The sequence below is a fragment of the Amphiprion ocellaris genome, chromosome 5 (genome assembly GCF_022539595.1).
Source record: "Amphiprion ocellaris isolate individual 3 ecotype Okinawa chromosome 5, ASM2253959v1, whole genome shotgun sequence".
Taxonomy (NCBI): Eukaryota; Metazoa; Chordata; class Actinopteri; family Pomacentridae; genus Amphiprion; species Amphiprion ocellaris.
The window spans coordinates 30,415,272-30,429,278 of NC_072770.1; the positions used below are offsets into that span (position 1 = coordinate 30,415,272).

The following is a 14,007-nucleotide window of genomic DNA, read 5'->3' on the forward strand; positions in this document are numbered from 1 at the left end:
CTCACCTCCAGGGCCAACTCAAAACCCAAAGGACAAGTCAAACAATGCCCTCACTGCTGATGTTGCTAAACAAAGCATTGCTAAATGTGTGTGGGCCAGTCCCCAGGCAGATAAACGGACACCTCCATACTAATACAACAAGGTGATCACAGACATTTGAAACCGAAAGGAGAGAGGCAAGTTGGCAAGCTGCTCACAGGTCAGTCAGGCTGAATCGGTTCTTGTGTCCTTATAAGTCTTAATTGCATCTGCTGGATTTGTATCATTGCAATCAGGATATTCAGTGATTTTGCAGGTGGTGGGTTCGGCTAACCTCAGGAGCTGAGCCGATCCCGTGCAGGGAATCATACTTTCCAATCCACATATCAAACTCTACACAGGAGGAACAGCCACTGTAGATTAGATTAAAACTACACCTTATAAATATAGCCTAATTAGTAACTAATTTTAGAAAAAGCACTAACGAAATGCTCAGTTGAAATGAGCATTGCTTCTATTTGGCTATGTCTTCCTTTTAACCCTCCACAGCTTCTGGACTGTACTCACCAGTTAACCTCTTACCGTGTCTATCTGCCATTTACTGCAGGACAGTCAGACTTTAAAGCTTTTTGGTTTAGGCATCTGCCTGCTTCAGCAAAGAGAGTGAATCAAAGCAAAGCAAATTTGTTGGCCAGAAGTAAAAACAACGAGCTGCTGAAAAGATGCAAACTTGAACTGTGGTATTGTTGCTCAATGGCATAGTTAATACGAGAACGTGGATTATTGGTGCTTTAGGATTCCGCTGTGGCTACACAGTTCTTCCTAGCTGCGGGATTTGGGAAAGGGGAAATGTGGGGGAGTAAAAAAAAAAAAGTTTATTAAAAAAAAAAAAAAAAAGCGGTTTCTGAGAAAAGTAAAAAAATAAATATATAAATAAATAATGAAGGCAGAGTATTGGCTCTCTCGAATTCTAATGGTGGGGACAGAAAAAGAAAGAAGGAAAAGAGAAGGAGGCAGTCTTTTCCAGAGGCTACATACTGTTCCTATTAACTCCTGCGAGAATGGTGATGGCAGCTGCAGGCCCCATGAGGTCATCCTCCAGGCTTGGATGGAGAATATAGGTCTGTAACCCCCATCGTCCTCAAGCCAACACAAGAAAAAGAACAGAGACTGATTGAAAGAAAAACTGAGAGTGGCATTTATCTGTGCTATAACGTGCAGAACGTGTCATTAAAGTCATTTTGAACCTGGCCAAATCCCGTGAATCCGGCAGCAACTGTACGGATCCACCGGGGTTGCTGGGAGCTCGCTGATGGCTGGGCTGGGGTCTGTTTGCGGTTTCTGTTGCACACCACACAGTGAAGTCAAAGCGAGAGGACCGCAGGGCCAGCCTGTTAGCAATCAGGCCCAGTGGCTTATTAGATGCAACCATTTAAGAAAAGATAAAACACAGACCCAGTTCAGTTAGTTATAAGCATGCATGGTTGTGGGATGTGTTTACACCAGAGTAATCTTGATCTTTAAAGTCACCACCCAAAATGATTAGTCCTTAGATAATTCTTGGGGGTAAGTGACCTTTATTAACTATGCGTATTTGTTGTTCTGCCAAGAGTTAGACATGAAAAACGTGGTGACTATGCAGCTGAGGCCCCTTTCAGACATGCATTCATTTAACCTAAAGGTATCTAAACATGCCAACTTCATGTCTGAATTTGCATCTTGCTCACTTTTCCGTAAAAAGTTGTGACAGCAGTTTTGCTTGATTGGAACATCACTTTCAGCATGATCTGTACTGCAGGCCGTCACATTAATGGACAGGTATACATGTGTATACACTACCGTTCAAAAGTTTGGGGTCACTTTGAAATGTCCTTATTTTTGAAAGAAAAGCATTTTTTTCAATTAAGATAACATTAAATGAGTGATAAATCCAGTGTATACATTGTTAATGTGGTAAATGACTATTCTAGCTGAAAACGGGTGATTTTATTGGAATATCTCCATAGAGGTACAGAGGAACATTTCCAGCAACCATCACTCCTGTGTTCTAATGCTACATTGTGTTAGCTAATGGTGTTGAAAGGCTAATTGACAATTAGAAAACCCCTGTGTAATTATGTTAGAACATGAATAAAAGTGTGAGTTTTCACGGAAAGCATGAAATTGCCTGGGTGACCCCAAACTTTTGAACGGTGGTGTACTTTGAGCTGCTGGAAGGAGTCTTTCCTCTGAGTTTATTACATATATGTAGCAGTAAACAGCAAGAGAATCTATACAAGCAAGAGAATTGCACATATTTATCCACATGGACCAACAGAAGTAAATTCCTCAATTACTTACAACTGGAGACAGGATCAGTCAGGATTTAATCAGAACTCATACTCTGTACTTTTCTTCCCATCAGACATGTGAATCTGTGGATTTCTGCCAACAGTCATGGGTATGTGTGAATGGAGCACACATGCTGTCACTTTAACAGATTGATAAAGTCAACAATGTTACATATCCCATGTCTGAAAAGGGCTTAGTTTACAGCTACAAAGACTGGAACTTGGGGGAATATCTTGGCTCTGCTTATAGGTAACAACATCCACCTACTAGTGCTGAAAGCTCACAAATCAACATGTTATATTTGTTTGTACAAAGATGTAAGCGCCAGGGGAGGCTATCTGTTTTTATATCTAATCTGGAGGAGTCAACAGCAAGCGACAGACAGACAGACAGACAGACAGACAGACAGACAGACAGACAGACAGACAGCATATGCCCAAAGTTCAGGGGGAGTAAATGGAGACATGTCGTCCATCTCTATATACAGCCTGAAGAGTAAAAACATGTGAACTCATTCCTTGATCTAACTCTCACAAGAAAGTGACTGTGTAAATTTGTTTCTTAATCTCAAACTATTTCTTGTGGGGGAAAAAAAAAGCACATTTCTGCATGTTTTAAGAGCAAACCAAGTAAAAGCACCACAAGTATTCAGGGAGACGTGGTCATAGGAGAGAAAACTGGCCAAACTTGCTTTGCTTGAAATCTTTCAGGCTATAAATTATGTCCAAAATTATGTCAGTTAAGCTACCAATGTAACAGGGAGACTCTTAAGGGCCACAAGTGCAAAAAACAAAAGTGGCCAAGTTGTCCTCTGTGGAGTTCACAATGCTCCCCACAGATCTCTACAACACACGCAAGGTTTTAGGTTGTTACAGAAAAGCATTTCTTCAGTTTGCTGTTTGACTTTCTGTGCGTCTCTCTGATGTGGGACGATGCAGGACCCGAACATTAAATACGACTTCAGGAAGAATGTTTCTATGGAATGTAAAAAAAGGAAAACAAAACAAGCCCTAAGGAGTTTCCTTTCAGCTAAACCAAGTTTCCAAACCACAAACAGTTTGGTGGTTTAGTCTGACAAATGTTCTGGTAAAAGAAAGACACAGTGCTGCTTTTGGACAGAGACTCATTAGAAAATACAGCAGAGGTATGTTTTTTTTTCTCCCATCTCCTACCTTCCCATAAAAATCTTGCATGTGCAGTTAATGCACGCACACATCATTGGGATGACATCATTGCAGTAGTATGGCTAACTTCCAACCTCTCTCACTCATTCAAATTTCAGGGTCTGTTAAGAAAATCCCATTATTTCCATAAGAATATGAGCTGCAGCTGTGTCATAAAAGATAGCATCAGCCGTACGCTGGCTGGCCCAGTTGAAACAAATGAGTTTCTATTGAGAAATGTGTCCTCCCGCACAACAAAGTGCCGTGTTTTCTGCCCACAGAGCTGCAGCGCGGGGCAGCGACTGCACTTTGCTGCTTGATCTCTTGCCAAATGAAAAACGGGCTCCTTTCTGTCATGACCTCATGCTCATATAGTTAACCAACTACTGAACAGATCCAGCGCCACATTCCAGCACGTAATTTTCTTTTTTGACTTTCATAAAATGAACTACTCTTCTAGCAAGTCAGCAGCAGCAAAAGAAGTGGTCAGGCCTTTATTTCAAGCAGAAGTAGTGATACAATAATAGGAAATACTCCATTACAGCTATAACTCCTGTATTTAGGTAGAAGTACATAAATGTAAGCAACACTGTGCTTCAAGTAATTGAAACAGTGAAAGTGGAACCTGCCAATAATATATGTGTGTTGAATTTCCTTCAGGATTAATAAAGTATCCATCTATCTATCTGTCGTCTACCTATCTGTAGTCTATCTATCCGTAGTCTATCTATCTATCTATCTATCTATCTATCTATCTATCTATCTTGAACCTGAGAGCAAGTTCAAGGGTACTGAATAGTATGAAGGGCACCTTGTTTGATACAAACTTCCTCAATAGCAAACTTGTGCCATCATCTTTAAACAATAATAATGAAAATAATATGTAAAAAGACTCTCCGATCACATTTATGTTAATTATTCCTTACAATAATTATTAACAATGATTTCCACAACAATGACGGTAGGAAACACACACACACACAAACACACAAATATATGTAAATCTGTTCCAATATTTAAAAGTCAGAGGTATCCCATCTCTGAAACTTTGGTAAATATCTTTCTTGGCAGTTTTGTATGAATCAGTATATTTGCAGCATTTTGTTCAAAATCACACCAGTTACATTTGCGTGCAAATTATCACTTCTAACATTTTTAGGAAATCATTACCTGTCATCAAATCATGCTTCATTTGTGCAAACCACTACCTCTGTAACATTTTTGAACAATTCATGAACTCTGTCCCATGTTTGTACAAATTATCAGTTATGTAAGAAAAAAAATCAACTCTTTCACACTTTGAAATGAATCCTATCACATTAGTACTAATCACCAGCATTTTTCACCAGCATTGCAACATTTTTAACAGATCATAACAACAAATCATTACATGTTTTCAACAAATTATTTTTCACATTTTTATGTAATGGCACGGTGTTCTGAATGACAACATGTTACCTCTTTCTCTGTCTGTAAATGTGTGTTAGTGGGAAGCCTGGCATTGCAGAGCTTATCATGTCTTACCTTTACCTTGCAGCTCACAGTTCAGATGGTTCAGTTTCCCAGTGATGTCCATTAAAAATACAAGGGCAAGAATCCACTCGGTGTCATCAAGCAGCAAGGTGTCTTCCCCTTTGGATTGCGTCAACTCTTTCATTTCGGCCAACAGTGACAAAAAACGCTGCAAAACTGTCCCCCTGCTGATCCATGGGGTTTCTGTGTGTAGTAACAGATCATCATGTTCAGCTGACAGCTCCTCCAGCAGCATCTTCAATGTCCTGGTTGTTTGGCTTCGGAGCCATTTATGATCTTCATGACACGAGTCATCACATGATCAAATCCGGCCACTTTTGTACATACATATGGCCTGCTGGTGAATGATGCAGTGGTAATGTAGGAATGCTGGGAAGTCTGGATCACCTCTGCATCGTACAGTGAAGCCTGCATGGCGACACGTCATGTAGGGAGCCCCTTTTTCTGTCCGTATTGCGCATACAGTCTATGTGCGCTAGCAGGTGGCTAGTTAGCATGGAAGCTTTGTGGTGGGTAAAGTAGCGTCTCTCCACATTGTGCCGCTTTGCCGACGCAATAGTCGCCCCGCAAATAGGACACATACATTTATCTTTCACTGTCCTGAAAAAAGAACTCTTCCTCCCAGTCATCGTGAAAATAGTGTTTTCTCTTTCACTTCTCTGTCATGTTTTGGGGGGTAAAAACCACATCCAGCTTCCCAAAGTGTCTGCACCCGGACACTTCAGCAGAGTGACGTGGTGGTTTGACATGCGCAGTGAACTCTGACTCTGAACTCGGACAAGGTCAAAGTTCATTTACACCGAAGACGTTTTTTTTTTTTTTTTTTTTTTTTAAATTATAATAAATATTGTAATTTAAAATCTGCATTAATGTAAGTATTTTTGATTTTAAAAGAACAGCAACTATAATTTTTTTATAAGGAATTTCATGGTGTCATTTTTAGAACATGTGTGGAGGGCAACTCACATGGTCTCTGCAGGCAACCAGTCGCCCACGGGCACCTTGTTGACTACCTCTGATCTACAGTCTATCTATCTATCTATCTATCTATCTATCTATCTATCTATCTATCTATCTATCTATCTATCTGTCTATCTGTCTATCTGTCTATCTGTCTGTCTGTCTGTCTGTCTGTCTGTCTGTCTGTCTATAGTCTATCGATCTATCTATCTATTTAAAGTTCATTATTAGACAGTGTTGGAAAAGGCCTGCATTTCATTGAAAATCAAAAGTATCATCAGCAAGTTGTACTTAAAGTATCAAAAGTACAAGTACCTGGTGATTATGAGACCACTGGCATTTTATTGTTGCAGTTAGTGAAATAAAAGTATTTTATACACAAATCAGCCACAACATTAAATCCACCTGCCTCATATTATGTAGGAGGTTGCAGGGTGGTGGCCTCCATTAGTCAGACTTATTCTGATGCCTCCTACAGAGACTCGATTGGATTGGGATGAGAGTTTGGAGGTTGGTTCAATGCCTCAGGCTCCTTGTTCCTTGAACTGTTCGTTAGCAGTTTTTGCTGTGTGGTAGGAGGCATGGTCCACCTGGGGGAGGACACTGGCTTGTTGTTGCCATGGTTGTGTGTGCTTGGTTTGCAACAATGTTTAGGTAGATAGACAGTACATGCCAAAGAAAAAGCCACATGGATACCAAGACATGAGGTTTCCCAGCAGAACATTGCACTGTAACAAAATGCTCAATGTTATTCACTTCGCCTGTTAATGTTGTGGCTGGTTGGTGTTTTCTGTTGGGAAGATTAGCATATAAATCATTTTACAAACACCTTTTATGCTTTTTACCTATAAAATAACCAATAATGACAGTTTTTAAATCAAGATAGTGGTGTAAAGGTGAATGTAAAGCAGGATAAAAATTTAAATAAGGAAAATACAAGTACCTCGTTTGTATTAAGTTTAATGTGTGTAACCAGCATTTTATTGAAGCAGTTTATTGAGGTGAGTTAGTTTTAATACCTTGACTTAATGCTGTTTACAGTATAGTACAGAGGATGCCAACATAGAGTTAAGGCCAAACCATAGTGTATTAAGGAAATGTAACTTAAATTATAAGGGGAGACTCTGACCTGAATCCCGGATTTTTGTGTGTATGAGCCATTTTTGCTACTTTTCAATAAAACCACTGCAATTTTTATTATGAAAAAATAACTCTAGCTGTCACATAATGAGTAAAAGGTACAGTATTTCCTTGTAAAACGTTGTTTAGTAGACATTTAAAGTACCATAATAGGAAATACAAAAATAATAGAAGATGAATAGAACAGAATAGAAAAGTAAGAGAAATGTCCTTTCTTTTGAAAGAAAAGCATTTTTTGTCAATGAAGATAACATTAAATTAAGCAGAAATCCAGTCTAGACAAGGTTAATGTGGTAAATGACTATTCTAGCTGGAAACGGCAGATTTTTAATGGAATATCTCCATAGAGGTACAGAGGAACATTTCCAGCAACCATCACTCCTGTGTTCTAATGCTACATTGTGTTAGCTAATGGTGTTGAAAGGCTAATTGATGATTAGAAAACCCTTGTGCAATTATGTTAGTACATGAATAAAAGTGTGAGTTTTCATGGAAAACATGAAATTGTCTGAGTGACCCCAAACTTTTGAATGGTAGTGTATTCTTTAAGACTATATATAATACTGTATAATACAAATGATAGATTATATTATTATATACTCTATATTTCAGTATAGCATTCAATTCTCGCCACTCCAGGACACAACAGAACCCAGAAAAAAAGAAGACAAATATGAGCTCTACTCCCTCGTTCTTTTTTTTGCCACATAAAAACATAACAGAGGAACAGCATCCAGTTTGATGCAGCCTTTTTAACACATTTGTTGCCTTTGGGACCCGTTTTGACAGAAGCGTTCCCCTAAGAGCTATCTGTCAGTCTTGGTGGCTTGTTAATCAGGTCATGTTTCTCTTCTAGGGTTAAGATCACACAAATGATTGAAAAGGTTTGTGCAGGAGAGATCTGCCACAGGCTGATTCGTCCAGACTGCATCGCTCGCTGCCAGTTGTCCAGCCTCCAGCGTCTCTGGCAGGCCCTTTTCAAACTGTTTGGGCCCCCAAACTCTTACAGCGACCTCTTGTAAATAGAAAATTTGCATGAAATTTGGCTCATTTCTGTGCCAAACACCTCGGCCATGACGAGGATTATGTTTCACTTGCGCAACTTTAGGATGGAAAATAAATTAAGGCCATATATAAACATGGCAAATATGTAAAACCTGTTGATAAAGCAGGAGATTGATTGTTTTCTCTGTGTACTTTAATAGCTGTGTAAAACAATACTCATCATGCTGCCAAAAGTAATTATGGCACACACTTAACAACACAGAGAAAAGAATGTGTCAGGCTGTTGTATAATTAAACATTTTATATGTTTTCCAAACTTGGAAGTGCAGCCAGACATCAGAGGTTTTTGCACAGACCTCAATGAAGAACAGATTCACCGAAGCAGCAGTGGAGTGAGGAAGAGGCGGGTTAGAGATCAGTCAGAACCTCCAAAAACAATCAGTGTCCTCCAGAAGACATCCAGTCTGAGGGTCAAAGGGTTGCGTTTCCTTGTGGTCAAAACTAATAATAAGAACCTTCACATCTGGACGTTGTGATACCGTCCTTTCTAACAAGTATGAAGACTCTTCTTTGCAGCTTTTCTGTGCACGTTGTGTCATTATCCCTCCTGTGAGTGGTAAGATGTCCAGATTTATGTATGGTTCAGATTCACTCTGTGTTGTCATAAAATCATCAAATAAGGAAATCTAGAGACTACAGGCCTTTTTAAAGGATTCAAAAAACTTCTTAACTTCACCTAATCAATGGCTGATCATGACCTCAATCCAATTTTAGGAGAATTGTGTACATATACGACTTTGATCTAATGACTTCTTTGAGAAGCCTGATGGAGACAATAATGGATAACTTCTGATTGGTGTCTCAGAACCTCTAAAACATGGTTGCATAAAGTGAATTTTCATGTTTATCGGTTTGGATTTATGTTGAGGGTGTACTCTTTTTGATATCTTATGAACAAACATTTCTTGTGACACTGTGTCTCCCTCATCAAATGCAGCAAAGGAAGCGTTACCGTTTTATCATTTTTCTACATACTAGGTTTTAGTGAGGTCGGAGGAAAAGCAAACACGTATTTGGAGCAAAAGCTTTTGTTGAGTTTATCATTTGCACTCACACAGCACAATACTTTGACACTATCTGTCCATTAAATATGCAGCTACAGGCACCCACCAGCTAGCTGAAAGTCCATATAAAGACTGGAAACATGGTGAAACAGGTGGCCTGCATTTGTCCAAAGGGAACAAAATCCACCTCCATTCCAAAATTCACTAATTAACAAATTGCATCTAATTAGTTTAATTTGTACAAAAAAATAAATATTCAAATGACAAGTTGTGGTTTTATAAGAGTTATGTGCCTGAGTATTTCTTGGCCAGGCCACTTCCTGGAATATCTGTTGGTTACTGGGTAAAAAATGTCACTTGGTGTTTCTTTGACCTTCCCTTCAGGTGAGTGGCAAACCATGGGACCTCTTGTAAATTTCATCTGTGAAACGTTCTTCTGTGATTTACCTTGGAAAAGGATTATTTCCCAACTGAACGTAAAAACATCAATTAATATTGGTTGGTTTCCACCATTGAGTATGCAGCTGTGCTTTGCTGTGGCCAAGTCAAACAGCTGAGGAGCTACCAGGTCCAGGTGTACACCAGGGGGGTTCTTGACACAAACTCCGCTTCGCTGCCTCCGTCCACGAGGTGCAGACAGAAACACTGTCTGGTTGTTACAGATACAATAACACTGGATGAATCATCAGAGTTTTATTTTACTCGACATCGTAGCTACATTAGAAGAAATCCAAAGGGTAATTAATTGCCCTGCAGCTATATATTTTAACACTCTAATCCCACTGAAAACTGTGCTGCTGCCAAATCAAGCAAAGTGGTAGCAACTAACAAGCCAGCATGGCCTTGGAAGCCAGTGGCAGCTGTGTTGAGAGCAGTAGTCTCACAGCACATCTTAACAGCCAGCATTAATCTTTTATTGATGGGCATGTTTTTGCCTGGTAATCAGTCTGGCATACACTGAGTGAGCTAATGTTGTAATAAATACACTCATGTGCCTCTGCTTTCATCTATATATACACAAGACTTGCAAGTAAGCATTAAAGGGTGAAAACACTTCACCACAATTTGACCCGTTTTGGTCACAGCTGACCGACTGTGATAAGTCATGGCTGAATATAAGCTCAGTGCCTCTTCTTCTTTGCATTAGCAGTACATTTGGGTCTCAGCGGTGGGCCAAACATCTGTCTGCCTATAGTGTAAATACACAGACATGTTTGAAAAACCCAGGAAGTTAAAGTTAAAGACACTGATTGAAGTGAAGATAAGGTATTTCCTGAATCTTCAAAGGTTCATCTAACTACAGTGCCTTTAAAAAGTGTTCATCCCCTTTGGAAGTTTCCCCCCATTATTTCTTTAGAATACTGAATCATGGTCGATTTAATTTAGCTTTTTTTTTGACAAGAATTTACCAAAAAAAAAGAGATGCTTTCATGTTAAAATGAAAAGAGATTTTTAAAGAGTAATGTCAGTTAATTAAAAGTATGAAATGTTGAATAAGTGACTGCTTGAGTTTTCGCCAAATTCAACACAGGTGCGGCCAATTACTAGAAGTCGCGCAGTGAAATGGAGATCATCTGAGTGCAGTGAATGTGTCTCAAGTGACGGTAGATTAAAGACACCTTCATCTTTAAGGTCCAATCACTGGTGAATCGATACCCTTGGTTACTACACCACAAAGAAACAAGGACACTCATCAATTAGCCTTTCAACACCATTAGCTAACACAATGTACCATTAGTACACAGGAGTGATGGTTGCTGGAAATGTTCCTCTGTACCCCTATGGAGATATTCCATTAAAAATCAGTCATTTCCAGCTAGAATAGTCATTTACCACATTAACAATGTGTAGACTGGATTTCTGATTCATTTAATGTTATCTTCATTAAAAAAAAAAACCTTTTATGACCCCAAACTTTTGAGCAGTAGTGTATGCAATCACTTATTTTACGTTTTATACATTTAATTATTGACATTACTTCTTAAAAATCTGTTCACACTTTGACATGAAATTATCTTGTTTTTGTAAATTCTTGTCATAAAAGCTATATCAAATTGATTTCAATTGACATGATTTAAGGTTGAAAAGTACAAGGGGAAAACTTCAAAGGGTGAATGCTTTTATCGGCACTGTATCATGAGGAAAAAACAAACAAACAACAACAATGAAACTGCTGCACAGTAAAAGATTTCTAGCCTGTTACTTTGTCCCAACAAACATGTTAGCTGGAAAGTGCTCAAGAGTCTTTGAGGATTCTGGAAATAGTTATAGAAAAGCAGTAAGTGTTGTTAAACAGCCTGACTTCTTCATGCATAGTATGTCTTTTGGAGAAACTATTTCTCAGATGTAATTCTAATATGTGACAGTCTTTCTGGATTTAGGTGAAGAGTACCAGGATGGGATCCAGCCTTGGACCACGAGGATCTTAAGAGTCTCTGTTCATCCAAAACCTCTCAACAGAATTCATTTTCGATGAGTGATTAAGTGACAGAGAGACTTAGGTGTAATTTTTTTTCTAATAGTATGAGTCAGTGCAGCTCAAGATAACATAAAGTGGCTTTTTGACTGTAACTTCATCTTTTTATTCACAGAAGGCAGGAGGGAAACAAGATTACAAGAGCTCTGTAACCTGCTCTCCATCTCTGTTTGAGGCTACGTTATACATTAACTCACCCTCAGAATCTCTGACCAAACTGTGGGAGGTCACGTTGCATTGTGGGTAATTTCAGGTTTTGCCAGGTGAGAAAAATGTGTGAAATTAAAGCGACAATATCTGGTTTAGCTGCATCAATTTTTTTCTTAAAAACTTAATATTGCAAGTCTGGCAATGTTACAAAAGTATTTTTCAGATAAATAAATGAAAAGTCTGAACATGAACAAAGGGCATTCATCTTTTCAGGCTTCTCTTTTATTCTCTCTAGCTTTGGCAGTGGTCCACCTTCTATTATACTGTGTTTAAAAAGTGTTTTTTTCACATCACTGTGAATGACCGCTACTTCTCAGTGACTTTTCAAAGATTAAATAAATAACAAAAAACCCTTACAGAGCGCAGTACTCCGCCAAGGCTGCTCAGTCGGATACAGAAATTTTTAACAAATCCCTGGATCCAGACTATAAGCTGCATTGCTGTCAAAATGTAATCACTTGGTCCTTGTGTCATTTCTGACATTCCCTGAAAATTTCATCCAAATCCGTTTGTTCGTTTTTGAGTAATGTTGCTAACAGACGAACAGATTAACAAACGTATGCTGATCGTCACACAACCCCCCAGCGTTCCTTGGCAGAGTAAAAGAACACAGAAATCTATGACAGAGTGCGCCTTCCAGCCTGTATGCAAAACAGGAAATAACTTCACACGTTTAGGTAGAGGCTTTATTCATTTAATTTATTAAGATGCTACATAGTCCAACCAGGTTGGGTTGTTTTTATACACCAGAGAGACTACTTGACTAGGAATATTAATCTTCTTCTCAGATAGACTTATTTATTTATTTATATACATACAAAACAGTTTCTTGACTGCTTACATTGATCACGGTGATGGTCAGAGACTCCAGGACAGGCCAGTGTAGTGTGTTTTACAACCAGGCCTGGATCGATCAGTGTTTACACCTTATCATTTTTGTTTGATGAATCCTACTTGGAGAACCAAAATCAGTGGAGATTACTGCACCGGGGGCAATGGAAAAGTTGCATTTTCAGTTACATAAATTAATATTTTCCTCGTGTAAAATGTTCTGATACTCCAACCAGGATACATTAAACAAGAACAATTTTCTGCAAGTACTATGTGACCCAGATCTGGTAACCCCAGATGGGACTGTAGCACAGGTCTGCTCTGCCCTCCCTCTAAGCAGCAAGTCATCCTCAACCAACTTTAGAGATACAGTAGAAACACACGCTCACTTTTACTTTCAACTCTCCACTCAACATGAAAAGATGGTGGATGTTTGTCATTTTTCTTTCAGTTTAGCAAAGGGGAATACACTCTTCTTTCTCAACTGTTTACTCATTTCATGTGGACACGGTGGGATAAAACACAACCAACCGCTCATTTTCATTCTATTAAAGCAAAGCAGAATGACGTTCTGCTGCTTTTCACCCCTCAATATGCAAATCTGAAGATGAAACAATTGGAGAATATGTTTTTTGTTTATTTTTGACGGTTCTGGAAACAGTACAATGTCATGTGGTCCCCTCAAGGCTAGAGTTAGGCTGTATGCCTTTCCCCCATTTGATGTTTAGAAAAAAAAACTGTATGCTGCAGAAGGATCAAAGGAGAGACACTTAACCTTAGTGCATTAAAATGAACACAGTTTCAAACGCAGTGAGGATATAACATTAATGAGCAACAGATAAATGCTTACCAAACACAAACAAAATGGAACACAGGCCTGCAGTGGTGTGAGAAAGAAAACAATAGCTCGCCAGCAGTGGAGAAGTGGTGCAGGCAGCTCAAACCACTCGGCTGATGTCTAACATACATTTGCCCCAAACAAAACAGAACGTCAACAAATGTATGGCTCAGCAGGAAAATGAAGAAAACAAAAAGAGCTGGAAAAGACCAAAGCTCGTTTGTTAGGACACTGTAACAGGAACTTAGTGTTGCTGATGTTGTCAAGGAAACATAACCATTCGCTGTGCATGCACCTTCTTTCCATTTGAGGTTTCTAACTAAATGCATGCCTTATGTGTGTATGTGCGTGTGTTTATGTTCATATATACACACATATATATATATATATATATATATATATATATATATATATATATATATATATATATATATATATATATATATACATATATATATATACATACATATATATATA

General features: G+C 38.7%; 1 long non-coding RNA gene across 1 annotated transcript; it reads right to left on the bottom strand.

The window, feature by feature from the left end:
- Nucleotides 1–862: 862 nt before the first annotated feature.
- LOC129349030 (uncharacterized) lies at nucleotides 863–5,982 on the bottom strand. Its single transcript, XR_008601825.1, has 2 exons — nucleotides 4,998–5,982; nucleotides 863–1,393 (listed from the first exon to the last, which is right to left on the bottom strand). It is a non-coding gene; the product is annotated as an uncharacterized LOC129349030 (long non-coding RNA).
- Nucleotides 5,983–14,007: the final 8,025 nt, after the last annotated feature.